At 38.3% G+C, this 6,348-nt stretch overlaps 1 long non-coding RNA gene and 1 pseudogene across 2 annotated transcripts; both read right to left on the reverse strand.

Annotated features, from left to right (window-relative positions):
* Positions 1–310: 310 nt before the first annotated feature.
* On the reverse strand, positions 311–1,258 carry LOC140671977 (cytochrome c oxidase subunit 1-like; annotated as a pseudogene).
* A 678-nt stretch (positions 1,259–1,936) lies between these two features.
* LOC140671559 (uncharacterized) lies at positions 1,937–3,980 on the reverse strand. Of its 2 annotated transcripts, none has more exons than XR_012047763.1 (3): positions 3,915–3,980; positions 3,216–3,289; positions 1,937–2,105 (listed from the first exon to the last, which is right to left on the reverse strand). It is a non-coding gene; the product is annotated as an uncharacterized lncRNA (long non-coding RNA). The 2 variants fall into 2 exon arrangements; XR_012047762.1 differs by having other exon boundaries at positions 3,825–3,967.
* Positions 3,981–6,348: the final 2,368 nt, after the last annotated feature.

The following is a 6,348-nucleotide window of genomic DNA, read 5'->3' on the forward strand; positions in this document are numbered from 1 at the left end:
GTTGGCCATTTGTCTCGTCCGATGCTATAGGACGCGGCGGCCACCATCCTGGCCGGACTACCCCCTTTGCATATGGTCGCCGATTCATACAGACGTCTGTATGACTGGAAATCCGCGGCACGCAGGGGAGGAGTTACCAAAATCCCGGCCAGGATACTGGGCACCTGGAAGCTCCAGGAGAAAAAGTCTCTCGAGCAGCGATGGATCGCGTCGCTGCACGAGCGCCCCCCAACATCCGGGGAGAGGACGATATCGGCCGTCCTGCCCTGTCTGGCAGAGTGGCTGGACAAGGCGTGGGGCAACAGTACATTCAGGATGACACAGGTTCTCTCCGGACATAGGCTCTGTTTGAAACATAGGCTCGGGTATCAACATCTAGCCCAATAGTAAATATATGATGAGCCCAAACAATAAAGCCTAAAAATCCAATTGCTATAAGAGCATAAATTATTCCTAAGGCACCAAAGGTTTCTTTTTTTCTTCTCTCATTTATGATAATATGGGAAATTAGCCCAAATCCTGGGAGAATAAGAATATAAACTTTGGGGTGACCAAAGAATCAGAATAAATGTTGATAAAGAATAGGATCACCCCCTCCTGACGGATCAAAAAATGAAGTATTTAAATTTCGGTCTATTAAAAGTATTGTGATTGCTCCGGCTAAAATTGGGAGGGATAAAAGTACGAGAATTGCTGTAATGAGAATTGATCAAACTAGAAAAGGTATTTTATCAGTTGCGAGATTTTTATGATGTATATTTAAGATTGTAGAAATAAAATTAATAGCCCCTAGAATAGAAGATATTCCGGCAATATGAAGAGAAAAAATTGTTAAATCTACTGAAGGACCATTGTGAAATGTATTAGAGGCTAAAGGGGGATAAATTGTTCATCCAGTCCCAGTTCCATCATTAATAAAATTACTTAATAAAAGTAGAGAGAGTGAGGGGGTAGAAGTCAAAAACTTATTATTTATTCGAGGGTAGGCTATATCAGGTGAACCAAGTATTAGAGGGACAAGAAAATTTCCAAATCCCCCAATTATAAATGGCATAACTATAAAGAAAATTATAATAAATGCGTGTCTAGTAACTATTGAATTATAAATTTGATCATTATTAATTAGTGCATTAGATGATCCTAATTTTAAACGAATAATTATTTTTATAGAAGATCCGATTATCTCAGCCCAAATTGCAAATAAAAAATATAGAATGCCAATATCTTTGTGATTAGTTGAATAAAGTCACTTATTCATAGTATATTTTTATTGATAATAAAATTATTTACTAAGTTTAAGTGAGATAATAATAGATATCATGTCTGATTTAAGTAATAAATTGTAAATTTATTTAAGAAAATTTTAATTTTTTGATATTACATTTGTTACGTCCCGCCGCTGTCACCAGTTGTTACGTCCTCTGCGTTCGCGAGCGAGGTGCGGTTACGATGGTTGGTGTACGCGGATCGCGGTGGCCGAGCGGTAAACCTGTCACGATCAGCGTAGCGGTGCACCGGAAACTAGAGGTCGGGACGTAATAGATAATAGGGAGGATGTGAAGTGAGTAGACAATGAATGCAGATTGTTTACGTATACTGATTTTTATGTATTTATCATTATTTTATAATAAACATATATGTACAGTTATATTATATTTTTCAAGACGATTAGACAATTAAATCACGGACGGTTATCAGGAGGCGAATTGATAGGTGCTTCAGCGGACGACAGGATGCATACTCGCCCGAAGAAAGCCTGGGAGGAAATGATCCTCGGTTGCGTAATCCCGAAGTCTATCAACGGCGGGGGCACGGGCCACGGACGGTATTCGATAGGCGGTAAGGGCCTATGTGAGGAAGCGACGACCCCGCTACTGGATGCCGGTGGAGTGACGGCGTCGTGTAGCTGGTCAGGGGTTGATGACTCCGATGTATGGGTTCCCGGTGGAGGGTAAGTGAAATACCCGACGGATGCTGGGCTCTGACTACCTGGTGGCGACGCAGCTGTTCGGACCGTCAGGTAGGAGCCGCCTTGGTATAGTGACCGGATGAGGCGCTTCAATTGGTGAGCACGCCCTGCTCGACGTGACCGACCCATGACGCAGCTAAGAAGGTAAGCGAAATCATAATCGACGCCATAGTTGAATACGCGGAGGGGTATAGACTGGGGTTAGTAATAGTAACGCGAGTGATGAAAAGGAAAAAAAAACATACGCGTTAAAGTAAATTGGTAAACGAGTTGACTTGACCTTATCTGACGGGTTGCGGGGACAGGGTGAGCCTTAATGAGTTTACTTTAATTTAATATTTATTCTATATTTTAGATCAAGAAGAGCGATCGGAGGAATTGTGAGAGACGCCCTGACAGAGGCGCGGTTCGTGGACTGAGAGGAGGCAGATCGCCCTGACAGAGGCGCGCTGCACGCTAGGAGGCGGAATGCCCTGAAAGAGGCGCTCCTCGGAGAAGAGAGTCGTTCGCCCTGAGAGAGGCGTGCGACCTAGAGAGGGGTAGTCCGGCTCTGAAGGAGGCGCACTACGAAGGATGAAGGCAGAGCCGCCCTGAATGAGGCGCACTGCTAGAAGGGACGTAGAATCGCCCTGAAAGAGGCACACTACGTAGGAAGGATGTAGGTCGCCCTGGAGGAGGCGCCCTACGGTGTAGGTAAGAATGGTTATCGCTCTCTGTCTAATGACATTCCCTATGAAGACGTCCGAATAAAATATTAATCTCTTCGATTATAAGTTACAGATATCTGAGGCTCTGGGTATGTCAAGGCGGACGTCGCGGACCTTGCCACTGGTGAGCGGATAAGGGAAAAGAAAAAAAAAAAGAAAGAAAGAAAAGAGAAAAAAAAAAATATATAGGAAGAAGCTATAGGGAATACAAGAACGCCCTGGAGGAGGCGCGCGTCGCCGCAGGATGAAAGAGAGAGCCCGAAGTAGGCTTGAAGGAAGGATGACCTCGTCAGATGAGTAGCACTAATTTGCCCGATAATTTCAATATTAAAATTAGAATAGAAAGCTTGTCTTTATATTTACAGGTATAGACGCGAGAGGTTAACGGCGAGAAGAATTGACACCGAAAAGATGACCGACGCCCGGAATGGACAGGGGCCGCGAACTGACACAAGTATGTATATTTCGAGTAATTACACGTAAACAATATGATTAATGATTACACGAATATATCTTAATAATTACGACAACGTACTCACTTCACTAAATCGTTATGTGTTACAGGAACCACTGGGAAGCACACTGTAACGCGGGTGTACACAAGAATGTGGATCTACAATATTAGTATTACAACATTAGTTAATAGAACTTTCCTTCGACTATGATTTCACGCACAGACTGGTTTCGGACGCGTAAACGATATTATAGATAGGCGGCATTAACAATTGCATGGAGAGGAAAAGATAATACGCTTATATTGTTGATAGAAGTAATTCACTGCAAACGAAAATTTAGATAAAATATCTTTAAAAGTGATAGATAGAATTCGATATGTATTGTGAGCGCCGTGGAAATCGATAAAGAGAAAGGAAATATAATAGTAACAGTGGATACAAATAATCAAGAATAGATTTATACGACAGTAAACGTAAGAACTGAAGGCTAATTAATAGTATTCGCGATATGCTAGTCTCGAAGTCTCTCTGAATTAATGATTTTGTGTGAATAATACCGTAATGAACTAGAAACCACTGATTCGAAGATATAATATTAATTACACTGCGCGAAAACTTGCGAGAGCGTATGTATGATTGAATGTTATAAGGATAACCGATTATTAAATCGTATAAATGACTGTCTGTACGTACAATGAATTTACTGGGTACTGTATGAATCGAGTATTGACTGCTGATCGAATACTGATTATGCGAAAACTGAATGGTCGGAACGAACCGTACAACAGATTTTACTGTCGGGCGAAAGCCGAATACTAAATATGATCTGAACTGTCTAATGATCTGAACTGTCTAGGCGAGAACTGAATACTCTGTATGTCTGAACTGTCTAGGCGAGAACTGAATACTCTGATTTTTGAGCACACGGTGCTCCCGTTTATATACCCGTGGTCGCTGAGGGCTCCCACCTTCTGAATTATAGCGCGCGCAACGTGGTCCGATCCTGGTCATGCTTGTTTGTCACGGGTATCACGCGCCGGGCAATAGTAAGCTATCACGGTGTTTGTCCGAAATTTTCACGTGATCCGGCGGTTCCTGAATGTTCTAGAACCTTCGGGACTAGCATTATAATGTAATATCTATATCGTTATTTCTAGATATATCGCAATTATTACTAGCGTTACGATAACTTATCTGATTAATTACTTATCGCCGCATTGTATTATAGCGTTGTACTTAAATAATTGTAGAGATATGAGAGCATTACGCTAATTAACTTATTAATTAACAATTATCTATGATGTCGCATAATGTTATTCGTGGATTACAAGATCTAAATTAGTCTACAGACGTTAAACTCGCTATTATATAACTATATGTATGTATGTATATCATTATAACTAGTAGTAAAGGTTTATATATTTATATATATGTAATAATGGTATAAATGCACATGTAATATGCCGTGATATATTTACAATGGATGGATGAGGAGTGTGTAAGTGTGTATAAATGCATAAATTTGAGACAAGTTTATATTGTGAGAGGTTGAGTGTGTAATTTAAGTGATACGCTTGGAATATGTATGAATTAGTTATAAGATCCGAAACTATTGCGTTACCATGTATATGATACATTGATTATGTGTATGTTAATATATGAATATGCCTGTAATAAGTTTATAATAGGTTTATTGAGAGTGCTTTATTTGTGCGTACTAATGGGTCACTATGTATATAAATTATTTATAGAGTGTGTGTATTTGCGTGTTACTGGGTGGATAATATGTCTATAATAGTCAGATACTGATTAAACATTGTGTAGATGATAAGTTTATAACGCGCGTATTTTTGTATCACCGGGTATATTAAGTGACTATTGTTATATAATTTTATGGTGTGTTTGTTAAGGAGCGTGTATCTATGTAATTATTTCTGGGTGTTCATTATGCGTTTATACTTGGTTTATGTAGTGTATGATGTGTGTATTATCGTACCACAATATATATATAGGTATGGTCATTTTGTTTATTATGCATATGTATATTGTAATTATCATTCATCCTCAATAAAATGATAACGAAGTTTTGAGAATATTATCACGTTCAAGTTATTTCAGACACCTTGTATAAGTAAGAGTTAATTAAGTAATTGTATATATTGAGTGTGACTATTTAACTTTAGTTATCTTCCAGAGCTTTATTCGTTTTAAACTCTTTATGGGATATTTATATTGTTTTCACTATAATATATATATATATATATATATGTATTATGAGTGGTTCATTTTAATTATTATTGGTTTTAATTGATTACTTAAATATTGTCTGAGCCTCGAGGAGTTCTTGTCAGGTCATTATAATTTGCCTTTAAAACATCTGTGGATTATGATATCTGCAGCGAGTCGCATATATATATATATATATATGTATATGTGCATGCACCAAGTTATCTCCATGGTTGATATATGAAATAATTATAAATGATAGCTGACCGGATTTTTATTGGCAAACCAAATTGGATTCATGGTAAGGAATTATTATGCAGAAGATGGGTTTGATCGAATCTTTTATTATTGTTAAAATTTGGATTTAATGAAATCACTGCGCTGCGGTGGAATATGAGTAAAATTGACAAGTTATTATATTTGGGTGACAGAATCGTTAGACATGTACGTTATTGTGGTATTAATTCGGCTTTGGGATATAAAACTGCATTTAATAGTGAAGGCATAATTATATATTGGAGGTGCGGATTAAAATAAATAAATTATTAAAGTTGAAAATATGAGGTGTTCCTGAAGCAAAATGGGTCTATAACAATGTGCGCTTAACTTTTTATGGCGGGGCTGTAGCCCTATAAGTTGCTACCTTTTTTGGTTCCTTATGAGTCAAGGCGCCAGGAAATAATTAATTAAGGTCACTGGGCGGGTTTTTTATGTGATGTTTAAATCGTTAAAAATTGGGTGCTTTTCGATGTTGCGACAACTTTTGATATATTGAGAAAAGTGATTTAGACTGTGCATAGGAAGTTGCAATTGCACATACGAGTTACTTGGCTTGCTCAGTTTTAATAATTAATGAAAGTTCATATACAGGGTGTCCCGAAAGTACCGATCGGAGTTTATTATATGAAGCTTATGGAATTTAACCAAATGAATCGGTCGGTTGTTAAACACTATTTTATACTAATGTTTGGATAATATGACAATGTTAGTT

This window comes from Anoplolepis gracilipes, chromosome 12 (genome assembly GCF_047496725.1).
Source record: "Anoplolepis gracilipes chromosome 12, ASM4749672v1, whole genome shotgun sequence".
Lineage (NCBI taxonomy): Eukaryota > Metazoa > Arthropoda > Insecta > Hymenoptera > Formicidae > Anoplolepis > Anoplolepis gracilipes.